The following is a 14576-nucleotide window of genomic DNA, read 5'->3' on the forward strand; positions in this document are numbered from 1 at the left end:
TGATAAAACAGAGAGGACTCCTCACTTCCACTGTTTGAATGGAGCTGAGGCACGGAGCAGCCAACATATATATATATATATATATATATATACACACATATATGTCAAACCTGCACTTGGGCTGGCACTTGCCCCTCCGTCTGTAGAGTTTTAATCTGTTAGCTTAACCACAAGGCTTAGATATCTGGTCTAAGAATAACATCTATTTCCATTACATTGTATAAAGCTCTCAAATGGAGAGAGACCTTCCCTTACCAGGGGCTGAAGATGTCATTTCTCCGATCAGATCATGGTCTAAAATTATACCTAGGGCAGCAGTGCCCCAAACTGCCCCAGTGATCTGCGATTCGGTACATATAACTGCCGTTAATCGTGTCTGAGAGTCGGCAAAGTGGAACAGTTCAGGACTGATAGCAACAAAGAAAATGTTCCTGCCACAAGCATCGAGGGGGCTGTGTAAGAACAGAGCATCCCTTAATGCCTGCAGTTGAGCCCGGGTCAGCGTCACTGTGATACTCGGAGCTAGCTGCCCAGAAAGCAAGCTTGCACGTGTTCAGGAGAAAAACCAAGAACTTTACAGTGCCTTCACCCACTGTGCTTCATTGGGATTTCATACTTAAATGTCTAAGTAGCAGCACCGTATGCAGTGAGTTCCTGGTTCAGTGGCAAGTCAGGCAGAGGACAGCCATCCCCAGACATTGGAGCTGTGTGTTTTGGGGCTATCCAGCTTCAGCACACGCTGCAAGAGTTGTTAGAAACTTTCCTGGTCCCCAAGTACGTGGTTCATTTGGGTATTAAAATGACATGGTGACAACAAAACATTTGCATGTTCTGGCTCAGTGACGATTTTCTTGTCTCGGAGCAAAGGGCCTAGGCTTGGTCCTTCCCCCTGCCCGAGGAAGGAAGGCGGCTGCAGAAAGGGCAGCCCAGAGCCCCCGCATCACCGGCAGCTCACTTAGTCACCTCCAGTTCACAGAATCAAAACCCCATCGTGTCAACAACTCGATCCTTCGTTTGCAATTCCCCTCCAAGCTACGATTCAGTTATCGAGCGATGCCGCGATAGCAGGGTTACCTTTTCCTTTTCTGTCCCTTTCCCTCTCTCACCGCACAGACCCAATGCTACTGTCAGGAGGAGATTCTCGAGACAAAGGCTCACCAGAGCAGCTCAGGAGTTCAGGTACCCAGCATGGACTATTTGAATGGAGCCTTGTTTGCATGAAATACTGATTATTCACCCCCCTTGGAGGCTTGGTGACAGTGGCAGCACGTTGGCCTGTTTCTGCAGTGCTTCCTTGTAAAGCCATCTGGAAGTTTACCCTTGGATTACTTCTGCCACTTTGCTGTGCGAGAGCCCGTGCTCAAAGGGTGCTGACAGCCCCTGGGACCTACTGAATAACTACACGGACAGAAGCCGGGGGGAATTCCACGTTTTGAAAGATCTTGAGCAGAAGTTTCAAAAAAAAAAAAATGGTGCTTTTAAATGTCAAGCTGCTAACCCTACTGGCTCCTGATGAGCCTCGGTTTTCAAGTCACCTTTGAGAGTGAATCTTGGGCTCCCAACTCTTGCACACACTTGAAAATATTGCCCTAGGTTTTAAGCGGTGCTCATAGAGGATGCACAGCATGTGCTGTGCAACTGCAGAAAGAATAGAGACATCCGTGTGTGTGTCTGTACTGCACCCGTCTAATTATCCTCAACAAGCAGAGTCATCAAAAGAGCTGTAGTGTAGCAGCTGACAGCGTTTTGGATTCCATCACCAGGACTCACTGCAGGCTTTGTGCATTACAATGGGGTGCACCAGGGCGCTTGTGTCTTACTCACCCACTGGATAAACAGACCCAAAAGAATAGGCCCTGGCTCTGCTGTGCATTACCCTGTCCCCACCGTCTCCTATTCTGCTCAGGCGTGCACAAAGGCTGAAGCTAGAGAGGGCAAAGTGGAGGGGAAAAACCAACAGCGAGAGATAATGGGATGGGCAGAGGGAAGTGCTGGAGCCACCGCAACAAAAGAGCTGACAAGCTACACAAACGTATCTTAGCCATTTTGTACCTCTTGTCTTGGTTCCCAAGACACGCATGCTGCCCTATCAAATGCTCTCTTCCGATATTTCAGCTGAAGCTTTGACAAGTCCTGGCTGCAAAAGGCACCCTTTAAGGCACAACTGATCTGCAGCCACGATATCCCGATCTCGCACACGCAGGCAGCAGGAGCCATGGCTCCTCTGTTCCCCGGGAAGCTCCAGCCTTCCCCTTTTTCCAACAATTCCCAAATGAATCAAGACGAGGAGGGACAGCAGAGCTGCATGTGTAGACATGACAATATCTGGCAGGTGTCAGGACCTGAGCGGTTTCTGTCACCCACCACGCAGCCGTGTAAAATTTAAACAGAAAGCAAGCAATAATAAACTGGGAGCTGCTGTGAGTGGCAGGAGACGTGTCTGAGGTCTTTGCTTTCCCCAGACAACCAAATTCAAGTCCTCGGGACCGAGGTTTGCTGTCTGCCAGCACGAATACCTCGCAGGCCAGTCCCTGTCAATGGGAGATTAGCGTGAAAACGCTCCAAAAGGTTGTGCGCTGAGCAAGCAGCGGCCTGGATAAACGCTGGGATATCTGCCTGCTGTGCTAGAACTGTATTTTACTCACACCCGTCGCCCCAGGGCGATTATCAAACGCAAGGTAAACGCCACTTCTTGCACTTTCATGTCCTGTTAGCCCGGCACTGCGCCTCCTGATAGTGCCCAATTAATCATCCGCGGTCGGTGGCTGTGAAATAATTGCCGGTGGAGAGGTGGGTGTGTTTCGGAGAGATTTTTCATCTTGGGCTCGTAAAAATGACTGTTTTCTTTCTCTTCTCCCAAACGGAACACAGTGAGCTCTTACACCACTGAAACCTCATTGACGGCCTGATTCAGCAAAGCGCTCGAGCATGGGCTGCTCCTGAACGGCTGACATCAAGATGTGTGATACTTTTCTACTGAGTATGAAGGGGATGCATTAAATGGCATTGGAAATACCAAGAACGTATAGCATGGTATAGGTTTTTCTTTCTTTGTTTGTTTCTAAGCTGTTCCTCTTTTTATTGAGAGAGGCTGAATCAAAACACAAATTTTAAACCCAACGTTTTTGTTGACGTGAAACACCAGTATCGTTTTTTCCTTCTATGGCACCAGTGAAACGAAGCCTGACTTTTATGCACCACAATCCTACTGAGCTCGGGGCCGTACGCACAGAAAAGGAAAACACGGTCCCTGCTCCAAGAGCTGGCAACCTCACTGGCAGCAATGAGCGCAGGGAGAGGCCACGTGAGGAAGCAGACAGCATCGTCTCCCGCCGCCAGGCTCCGGTCTCAGCATCGCCTCCAAAATCTCTTACTCCCAGTCGTTACCCAGAGGTGCGGTGAGTTAGATTGATGGGTGAAATCCGCAGCACTGTTATGAACTGCTACTCCGAAGCCAGCATCCTTCCCATTTTACAGACAGCAAGATGTAAAATGAGACAGCACATCAATCGCCTGATGCCAGGGAAGGCACCTTAATTAACATTTGCCATCTACTCAAGACAAAGGGCGCTCCACAATCGCAGACTGTAAATGGTGTCGATGATGTCCTGCTCCCTTGTTCTACTATTATATTGAATTTATTCTTCGCAATCAATATTTCTTTCGGAGAGCGGCTGCCAGCTCTTAGCAAGTGTCAAATCACAATATATTACCCCCGGATACGCTGCAGGCAGTTCTCCCAGGCGCAGTTCAAAGAAATCTCAAGCTAAACAAGAATTGGATCTGGTTCGTATTTACACTAGTCAACGGGCAACGGAAGCGAGCCTCGGAATAAATGTAAATTACAGCTGCACCTTATGAGACACATTTATATTCTCTTCACAGCCTCTTCACCCCCTCCCACAGAGTGGCTGTGTCATAAATGCACTCACGTCCTAAAGGGCAAAGCCTTCCGGTAGTGTAAATCAGCCCGGCACCATCGGCTTTGCTGGAGCGATGCTAATACGCACCAGCTGAGGAGCTCGCCCAGAAACAACCCGACTTTCATTTCTGCAAGAGCACCCTTTAGAGAAATAATTTCTTTACACCACTCAGGTAACGCAAAGAGCCTGGGTGTAAATAGGGATCAGTACCAAAGCCTCTGGGAGAAAAATATAAACCTCGGTTTTTGTTTTTTAATATTTGCTGCTCACAGCACATTTATTTGTTGGGGCTACGGAGTATGAGTCAGGATGGGTGGCAGAGCCCCGAGTCCTGAGTGCTGCCTGCAGTGGGCAAGTGGCTCGAGCTGTGCTGGCACAGGGCAGCCGATGCCGTTTCCTTCCAGAGTTACGGTGATTTCAGGTTCACTGCTCCATGAGCATCTACCACCTACATAAAGTCTAAAAAGCAAAGCCCTTCCTTCTCAGTGTTAGCCTAGATGTGTGCAAGAAGCCTCCCGTGGGGGACCAGCTGCACGACCGGGGCCTCGTACACCAACCTGAGAGCAGCAGCAGGGGGGATTTTAAGTCTCACTTTGATTTGATAACAATAGTGCAATTTTAGAAAAGAAAAATCACACACACACACAGTATTTCTGTTCTTCTCCCAAGTGTACAACATTCTGCTTGCCAACGGGAAGGTCAGCATTTATAGCAATTCTCCATTTCATCATCCGGCTTCCCGAACAGGTTCACCAGATGCCACCTGTGGGAGAGGAATTAACTTCCTAGGAAGCCCCTGACTTTGGGGTCGCTGTATCTTTCTGACTTCCACCTCTTCCTGCCCCAAAACTGCCGATGCTTGTCTGGATCAAAGTGGAAAACGGTGTGTCAGAGGCACGTGGCGTGAGTGGGATCTTCTCTGATTCCCCCCTTTGGCAGCCGTCACTCACACGACTTTTAACCCCTCTGAAAGTGCATCACAAGGAGAGAAACTCCTGCCAGCACATCATCGCCTCTGATATTAGCCCAGGCTCTGTGTTAGTGACTCGAGCACCTGGGAAATGTGTCTCAGCAGGCTTCTTGTGTGAGTCAGCCGAACCGCGGGCACCGGGCAGCCTGCTGCGATCCTTTCATCTTCTCCTAGGAAACTCCTGCGACCAGCTGCTGATTTCCTTGCCTGTGCTTGGTGTTCAGATAGGCCCATCTGCTGCACGGTGAACTTGAAAAGGGCACAGCCAAGGCTGCCCAGCTAAAATGTGCGGAGGGGCAGGAAAAAAAGGAATAGTTTTTTGTTAGGATGACACAGAAACGCATTGCAAGAGCCCGAGGCGCGGGCTGGTCCATCCATTTCAGTCTGTCCTGAGCGGGGTTATGCAGGTATGGGGGGGGACGAGGGGAGAATATCTCACTGCGTGCAACTCAAGTCATGCACCTAACGCCCTTTCTTACTTCTGTGAGAGTGGAGGCAGTGGAGAGGAGGCATGCACCGAGGTCTGTTCACCATCCTTCCTCTAAAGGTCAGAGGAAAACCTCGTCAGGCCTCAGGAAGCAGATGACTGAGGAGAAACATCTGCATCGGTTCCTTGCCCAGCTTCAGGTCAGGTGCCTTCAGGTGCCATTGCTGGAGGAATATAGCAACTCCCTGTCTCACAGGATTTGGGGGATAGAAACATAAAAGATTAGGAACATAATGGTGAGAGCTGCAACAGTGATGGGGCACGGGGGTTGTGTATGGACCATACAAAGGGCATGATTCCCCACGACTCACCCAAACCCCAAAATAACCAACACATTACTTAGCAGCGCATGGGAGAAAGTTGTACTTAGCTCTCTAAAAACCAAGTCCTTTTCAGAGGTCCAAAATGGATTACCCGAAGTCAGCAACCACCTGGGAAAGTCTTGGCTAACTGATGCTCAGGGTCTCTGCAAATTAAACACCCCGGCAGACATGAAAGCGTTACCAGGTATTTGCCTGAGGACACAAAGGGAGTCGTTTGCGCTGCTGGGTTTAGATCTCAGTAATTTGGATTTGCCATCAGGACATAAATAACACACAAATGTACTCTTATGTGGCAATTAGATACTGTTCCAGGCATCTAGCTCAACTCTCCACCTGCAAAATATTATTTCAATTTTGCTGCAGCATATCCCCCAGTCCTACAGGACCTTTGATGTGACTTTCATTTGAGTAATAGACGTGACATTTTGTGATTTCCTAGGTTGAGTGGAAGTAATGGTGAGGAAGGAATCCTTTTACCACGCCGCTTTATCTTTCTCTTACTCGTAACACATTAGTTTCAAGTGTCAGGAACATGCAGTCAGTTTATTTGTGGAGTATCTTTCTAATCACAAAAGCATTTGAAGCAGTTGAACAATTTAGTTGACATTATGCAAATGGGATTGAGTGTTGTGATTAGATAATTGTCCCTTTGCTTCGAGGTACGCGTCAAAGCAGACACAAGTTTTCGCTTGGAACGAAGACTCCTGAAAGCTACATCTTTTTCGCTCGTTTTTTTTATTAGCGGTGGTCTGGGTGAAAATAATCAGCAAATCCCAGCAGCATCCCTTCAACACCCTGCCAGGTCTGGGCAGATTTGTTTCCACGGCCGGCGGGGAGTTTAAGGTTTGCCTGGTGTACAAACACCCCTGAGCTTCTCAGAGTTAAAGTGGAGCTTCGCAGCAGCACACGGCCGAGGGAATTGCAGCCTCTGAAGGAGCGCGCTTCCGCAGGCTCCCCCTCCGGGCCCCACGTTCAAGGAGCAAACTGGCACGAATTTAGGTGCCAAGCTGGCAGAGGATGTAAACGTGTTGCCTGAGTTCGAACGCGCGAATAGTTCCGTTGGCTTTAATGGATATCACTCAGGTGCCTAAACGCACGGCTAGCTCGCGGGCTTTGAAACTATTTTGTTTTGTTTCTAAATACCGCGGCGCAGGGTGGAGCTTTGCTGCTCGTCCTTTGCTGCTGCTGTTACCGTGAGCTCACTGCCACCCCACGTTAGAGCGGCTCCGTTTGGCTCTCTGGATTAGTGTCTCTCTAATTTCATTTCCGCTTGGTTTTTGATCGAGAAGGTTTCTTCTCTTCTGTGTGTGCATCCTGTTTGTTCTGAAATGTGCAATTCCATTATTTGGCTCTAATTATTGCTGTACCCCTTTTCCATGCCACTGCTCATGTCCCTGATCCAGCACTTGTAAGGGAACAGGGTCTCAGGTAACCCACGGGATGCCATAATTTTGCTTTGCTTCTGTTCCTAGGGACTGGGTTTATGTTTTAGCTGGCTCTGGAGGTCCATGAGCATGCCCTGGAGGCAGTTTTGGGACATGAGCACAGCAAATAGGAAAGGTGCCGGTGGCACTTAGGGGCCTGCAGGTCGTGCCGAAGCCAACGAGATGTGGACAAATCTGAAAACCCTACAAGGTGGTTCCCAGCTGCCACCGGTACTTCAGTTTTTTTTTTTTAGTCCAGAGTGACATTATGTCCACGTGTAGTTGGCCGTACTGCCGCGCTGGGTAGGAGTGAGGGCACAGCTCCAAGTCCCCATTACGCTTGAAATGTAAAGCCACCACCTGAACTCGGGCCGAGCAGCCTGTCCGACCACAGCCCTGGCACTCAGGGGCAGGTCAAAAATAGCTTGGAGTCAGGTCCTGAGCACAGCCCTGCCCTGGTCCCCACGTGAAAGCCGGGACCAGCCCGGGATGGGCTCAACCTTCGCTTCCCGTTCGTCCTCAGCAATTCTCTCGGCACCATCTCAGCACCTGCCGTGTGCTGCCCTGCATCTGCCAGCCTGCCGGCTTCTGCTCTACGTCTGAAATTGCTCCGCTCGTACCTGCGGTGTCCCACGGTATTCATGTGGCACAGAAATAGGAAGAAAAAGAGGCTTCCTATTCTACCTTATTCAGGTTAACCTTTCTTTTTCAATACTAGTGCTTAAGATCATCTAACCACACCGAGACAAGGGGATCTAACGTTTAAAAGAGCTATCTTTAAAGATGTAGATTGCATTGTAGGAAATGAGAGGCAATAATCAAAGGAAGTTCTTCGTTCTCATTATCAGCTCTCACCGTCTCCTTTCTCACAGTGGAGTACTTCTGTGTACCCAGCACAGCCCCTCTCGATTCAATTCATCAGACCGAAGCCTGCCTGCTCTCATCATTGCAGCCCCTGCACTGCCACCATCACCTCTCCCAAGGCAGCGTGGATTTTGCCTTGACTTTTAAACAAGCCATTTTCCAACCGAGCCAAAGCCACGGCTCCTGTCCCTCAGAAATCAATCGCTGTAAAAGCTTTCCTTTGTCCTGCCGCAGTCAGAGCGTACTGACTCAAAGAGGAATCATTCCCATGGATTCAGGAGGCTTTAAATGGGATTGTAAGCGTTGATTTCCCTTCCTTGCCTGTGTGCCGGTGATATCCAAGCCATCTATAAACCAGCTTCAGCCAGGGAACGTGCTCAGCCTGGCCAGCGAGGCTGGGGTAGCTGCACCAGGTCAGGGCACCAGGCTGAGACAAGAAGGTGTAAATGTTCACAATCAGTGATCATGACTCTTCCGTGTTGATGGCTGAATGGGCTCTGTTAGGACATGTGGAGAAGGACACTTAGGTTTCCGTTTAAGAAAGCCCTAAGCAGGTGTTTACATCCCATTGCCCCCAGTGAATGGGGTGGACGGGGGTACAGACGTGTCCTGCTCTCTCCATGGCTGTGCAGGCTGAGCACGGTGCCTGTCAGAGAAGCATTTCCCCCACTTTGTGTGCGTTCAAAATGGCTGCATAAAGCAAATGAGAGTAGAAGTGCAACCCTCCAGGTTTCAGAAAGCAGCGTGCTTTACAGATTCTGGTTGAACTTTTCAGAAAGCACCAAAGGAACAAGCGGGTTTGACTCGGGGAAGGTTTCTGAGTCACTCTGAGCATCCACCTCTGTGCCATTTTCCCCCCACCGTGCTTTCAGTACCAGCTGACATTTCCGCAGAAGTTAGTTTCTGCGAGCAGACGTGGGGAGAGCAGTGCCCATCCTGACCTCCTGTCCAGCTGCAGCACGTACACGTCCTTGCTTCCCCGCTGCAAAGGTCGCTCAGCGTTAGCGCAAGTGTGCAGCAAGCCTTTCCTCCCCAGCCAGCTAATGCTTTCCAGGCATGCTCCACCAGCAGCTTGTCCCGGGGCTATTTGTGTGTGTGTTTTCCTTCTCAGCGTCTCCGCTTTGCAGAACCTCGTATTCCCATGACGTGCTCGCTCACAGCAGGGCAGCACTGAACGCGTCCCCACAAAGCAGAATCCATCCTCCCTTGCGTCCCTTCCTGCTCCCAAAGCGTGTGGGACCGAGCGAGCCGCCCTGCGCTGGGAGCACACGTGCTCCGGGCAGGAAGCAGAGGGCAGAAATCTGGAGCTGTAAATCTGCCACCAGCAGCCATTTCTGGCTCTGGCTCCGCTTACAGAAACAGGCTCTGGTGACAGGTGATTTCGCTGTACCACCTTAGGTGAAAGGAAATGTTGAAATATGGGATTTTTTGCGTCTTCCTCTCCTCTCCTATGTATGACGCATTCGAAGGTGAGAAAAAATAATTTCCCTCCCCCAAACCCTGCAAGTTTTAAAACTGCTATCACTTTTTATAAGTCACAGAATCATAGAATGGTTTGGGTTGGAAGTCATGTTCTTTGGGTTTCTCGCCAAGGCCAAGGCAACCCCTCCTTTTGCCCCTGTTTCTATAACCTTTACAAGCCATACCAAGAGCACGGAGTAGGAAATAACGGAGGCCCCGTCCTCCAGCCAAACACCGGTACTGGTACTGCTCGGCCTCCCCTTCTGCCGTGGGGACTTTGTTCCCTGTGCCAGGGGTATTTCTGAAGCTGGGAAGAGAAGGAAAGGGCTTCTTCCATTCCTGCAACTATCTCGTTCACCCAAAGCATCTCAAGCCAACTGCATAACTATTCAAATGCAATTAATCTACAATGCTGAAGATCCCCCAGATTACTTAGGACTGGTAGCTGTAAAAATACACAGCAAGAAATACTCCTACGTACACATTCCTCTGCTATATAAGTATGGACAGGCATATGCACACATTTATACGCACGTACACAAGCACGCACTCCTACAACATACACAATGTTGTACACAAATCCAGGATACGTACAGTTGACATGAGGCAGCAATTTGTGGCCAGTGTGTGGTTCTCCCTTTTTCTCTTTTTTCTTTATAACACAAACCAAAGCAGCAGAAGCAGCAGCAGAAGCCAGGAGAGCTCGCTGGTTCGGAAGAGAACCCGGGGCCTGACTTGGCAAACGCCACTCAAATGGGGGTTCACTACCCACCCCAAGCAGGCAGCGAGCTACCGCAGAGGTCCTGCGGTGCCAACAGGCGAGTCAGGCCGCAAGCAAGGGCTGGGATGACCCACACAGACCTGTCCTACAGCATGCTTCTGGCTAGGTATGTCTTCCTGACCGCAAGCATGGGAACGTGATGCCCGATTAGTAAAATCCTACGTTTATGCAACATCTTACATTACCGCCTCGCCGACGCTTTGCAAATTGTGGCGGGGGTTAACAGCGGGGTGCCGCCAAGCGGTGTGTGGGGCTGCTTAAAGAGGACGCCCAGCAAACCCCCGCAGACCCCCGTGGAGAAGGACAGTGCCTTGGGGAAAGCGCTGCCTATGCATTGTCTTGCGAGGCCTGTTTCTGTGGTTTCATCTACAAGATGCACACCACTGCATGGCTGAACATATACAGGATGTGAGCCAGTGGGTTCAGGAAATGAATGGGCTCAATGCTGATCACTTTGCGCGGTGATAAATGAGCGGCCCCAGTCCCCCGCTGCCCTACCGCCGGTATCGCGCGGAGCTCAGCGATCGGTCCTGGCCTGCCACGATACGAGAGGTGCCAGAAGTCATTCCTCCGTGCCGTAAGGAATAACGGTCTGCCCTTCCTTTAATGTGCGCACATAAATAAAAGTATAAGGCTGGCACAGCCCATTAGATGAAAGGTTCATCTAGCTTAATGTGCCACTAAGGAGTTCTTCCTCTTCTTCTCCTAGCCTATGCCAATCAGTCACTTGGAGATTTAAGGAGCCAAACTTTGCATTTGGCCCCAAATGCTTCAAGGCCACCACTAAGCCAGTCCAAATTTATATTTCATATTCTTAAAGCATTTATACTTTAGCCTCCACAACACTGAGTGATTTCCAGCACTGAGTAATGCATTATCCTGAAAGTACTTGAGTTTGTTTGATTTTTTTAAGCACAGGAGAACTTGACTCTCCTAAGCTCAGGTCTGGGTTCCCTGAATAACCACCTAAATCTACTCCAGAGGGTGCCCAAGGTTCCTAAGGTTCAGTTTTAGGCGGCTCAGTTAAGCACACCTGGTTTTGCACATCTGCTCTCCCCGAAAGATACCCAAGCCCTTCATTCATCAGCCACTAGGGCTGGTAGCGTTGATAGATTGGGAAAAAAAGCGTAGACAAAGCAAACCCTTAGCTCTTTTAAATGTGTTTGGCAAAACTTCAGCTCTTAGTCTTAGCGTAGGTTTTGACAGCACAGAAGGACTGGGCCTTGGGTCAGATACATTTCGGTCCTGGCCTTCAGCGGGTGTTAATAATTCCATAGCTCTTGTGCTTGCCGTAACTCCATCAAGTGGTGCACTAAGGCCACCAGCGTGTTATGGAGCGGTTTCAAAGACAGCACTGCGAAGCCACATTAAAATCAATGGGAGCTCACTTATAGCCTGTAATCAAATCATAGCTAATACGGCATAGACGACTCTGATCTTATTGATTTTTGAAGGAAATGGAGAGAACCTGAGGATGTAAGTTACTGCAAGAGTCCAGACAAATAGAGGTTGGGGGCTATTACTGAGCTGCATTATCTCTTACTGGGAAGCCAAAAAGCATCCAGTAGAAGTGGGAAATCCCCCTCCTCCCTTCTAGATTAAAAAAGAAAAAAAGCATAAAGTTTCAGCATTACAATCTTGTCTCTGGCCTGCTGCTTGGGGTTCCCCTACTCCCCAGCCTGCAGTGATGGCTATTTAATAGCTTAATAGTAGATTATTCAGAGCTCAGCCCAGGTTGGAAACCCAGAAATTTGTCAGGAAGAATAGGAGCAAGCCGTTATCAGGCAAATTACTCGTGTGTTTTTTCTCTGAGCAGCTCTGGGATGAACAGAATTATAAACCAGTTTACAAAATCATGTAAGAGTGTGAAACAAGCAAATCTTGGTGCCTAATTCCTTTGATTTGCAGTTGAGCTTATTGAATACGAGTTAATTGAACTTGGAGGGAAACCACAAAGGAATAGGTGGAAGCAAAATCTGCCCCTTTTTCTTTGTGCAGTTTATCCAGCAGAAAGTACCCCCCTGTGAGCTTACATTTGCACAACTGGAAGGACCTCAGAATTTGTCCTGCAGTCAACGTAACCTACATTTTGAACAAGAGCCAAATTGTGAAATCACTGGGATCACTGCCATTAATTTCCTTAGACCTGAATGCAGAGGTCGTGGCCTCTACGTCTTAAAAGTGACCAAGTCTAATAAACATCTGGGCCATCTTTCGGTAGCAGAAGAAGGTGCCATTGTATCTGCTCCGCGGGTGGGAAAGCTCCTTATTTCTATTTGGTGGCTCTTTTGTCCATTCATTCGTCCCAGGTGCAATAGAGCAGGGCTTGCTGTAGATGCTGTGGCTCTCCCCCGAGCAGCTGCAGACCCTCGGCCGGGTGCCCAGGTGAGCGTGGCAATGGCCCTAAAATCACGCTGTGACCTCCAGTGACTTCATATCAGCTGCACTTTTCTTCAGAACCTCGCTTTAACTGCCAGAGGGCTTTCCTTGGATATTGTTTGCAAGGAAAAGGAGATCCTGGGCAAAACATTCAGGAGGGACCAAAAGGGTCAGGGACAGTCGCAGGGCTGCCGGGGTAAGGACTCTTCCCAGAGGAGTTTGGGCGGAAGCTCTTTGACCATGAAGACCAAAATCTGCATGCACTGTATGAATGAACCTTTATTCTGCAACCAAATGGACACCAGATGCTGGGATTAAAACGGAAACTTTTCCCTGTGGTCCTGGGAAGGCAGAAGAAGATCTGAACGTGGGCCACTTCAAAGCTCAGCAGTGTTCGAAAGCTCCTTCGCTGTGATCTCCGGCAGTTCTCCTCCTCGCCGGTGCAGCGGTTGTAGTTGACGGGAGGTTCAGCTGCTGATGGCATGGGAAAAGCCTCGCACAAACAGGTCACTTTTCGGTTTTGGAGCTAAGCCGAAAGTCATGTGAATGACCAAGTATCGGAGAGTTTTATAACCACCACCTCCCCCTGCCGCAATCACACATCCTGCACGCCTTGGATTTTTGTGCTGAGAGGGGACAAACCTCTATATTTGCCCTATAAAGTCCCTCCACCTGTTGCTTAGGCACCGAGTCTTCTATGGAGCAACCTCGGAGGTCGTTGTGTGGCTGCACGGCGGGGTGTGGGGGCCACCTATGTGTGCCGAGGGGGATGTCCTGGGTACCAGCGGCTCCCCGGGCACAGGATTTTACGTCCCCGAGCCCCCAGCTGATACCTGACCCTAGGAGTGCTGCGAGCTCCTCTTCAAGCTCTGCTTTCATTCCCCGCAGCAACTGGAGCCCTGACTGATTTACCTGCCTGGGGCTTGGCGGGCAGCTGCCCACTCCGACACACAGCCAAGGGCTGCACAAGGTTATGTGGGGGGGAGACGGGGAAATAACCAAAACGATAGTGCTACTGCAGCAAGTGAATGGCTTTGGGAAAGAAGAACTTCGTAAAACGAGGGCTGAGACCTGTGCAACACGTCTGACCCTGTCCCTCTTCGATGCTAGGAGGTCCCAAGGACCACGTTTCCTCCACTCTCTGTCTTCTCTGATTAAACTGTGCACATCTCAGGGCAGGGACTGCACCTTGTCCTTTGACCAAACAGCTCCAGGCCCGGGGATGTTGGAGCATCTCCGTGTATTTCAGCATGCCTGAGGAGCCTGGCTGGGAAAGCTCTGGGGGATGGCACCCTGGGTTCAGCTCTTAAGCTAACAGTATATGAGAAGGGAGAACGTATAGTAAACAACCCTGTGCTACTGCCGTTTATTCAACAGCGTTTTTGAGATGTAGGTGGTTTGATCTTTTTTTTTTTTTTTTTTCCTACTCAAACCCTAGTTTCTCGTCTTTTGGGTAGTGCCGTGTTATAGTGAGAATCGATGGTTTGTTCTCGTGGAAATAGATGGAGCACTCGAAGAAACAACACCCTATTAGTTATGAGCAGATTTAACACCCCTGCAAAGCTACCATCTGCCACCAAGGAAGGGAAATTAAAGCAAGATGCCTGAGATTCAGACGGCTGCCAGGGCTTGACAACCTCCTTTGCTTTCTCTTTCCCACTGAACAGAGATTCGCTCTAGGTAAGCGTTAGCAGAACAGAAAACCAAAAAGAAGTGTAGGTATCGGGCCATTAAAAGAGCATTTCTACAACTTCTTGAACAAGAGTAACTCTTGGGCTTGTTTGGGGTTTTGTGTTTATCCTTGGTAATTGGCAGCCCCGGGGCTATAACTGGCTTTTCAGTACCATGTATTTAGACCAGGGGAAACTGTGCTTTACAGATGAGGATTTTCCTTCTGCGGACAAAATGGTCGCACCGCCCGCTGCCTGCTCTCCGCGGAGCCTTTCAGGGTTCAGAGGAGCGCA

General features: G+C 49.5%; 1 protein-coding gene and 1 long non-coding RNA gene across 3 annotated transcripts in view; one reads left to right on the forward strand and one right to left on the reverse strand.

Moving 5' to 3' along the window:
- UBASH3B (ubiquitin associated and SH3 domain containing B) overlaps positions 1-14576 on the forward strand; it is a 73539-nt gene that overhangs the window by 6836 nt on the left and 52127 nt on the right. The gene's annotated exons all lie outside the window — the stretch shown is intronic.
- LOC308182836 overlaps positions 1-14576 on the reverse strand; it is a 77646-nt gene continuing 63070 nt past the window's right edge. The window contains exon 3 of the long non-coding RNA XR_013942116.1: positions 1-14576. This exon is cut by the window's right edge and continues 16205 nt beyond it. This is a non-coding gene — a long non-coding RNA (uncharacterized lncRNA).

Source organism: Anser brachyrhynchus (genome assembly GCF_964034855.1).
Source record: "Anser brachyrhynchus genome assembly, chromosome: 25".
NCBI lineage: Eukaryota > Metazoa > Chordata > Aves > Anseriformes > Anatidae > Anser > Anser brachyrhynchus.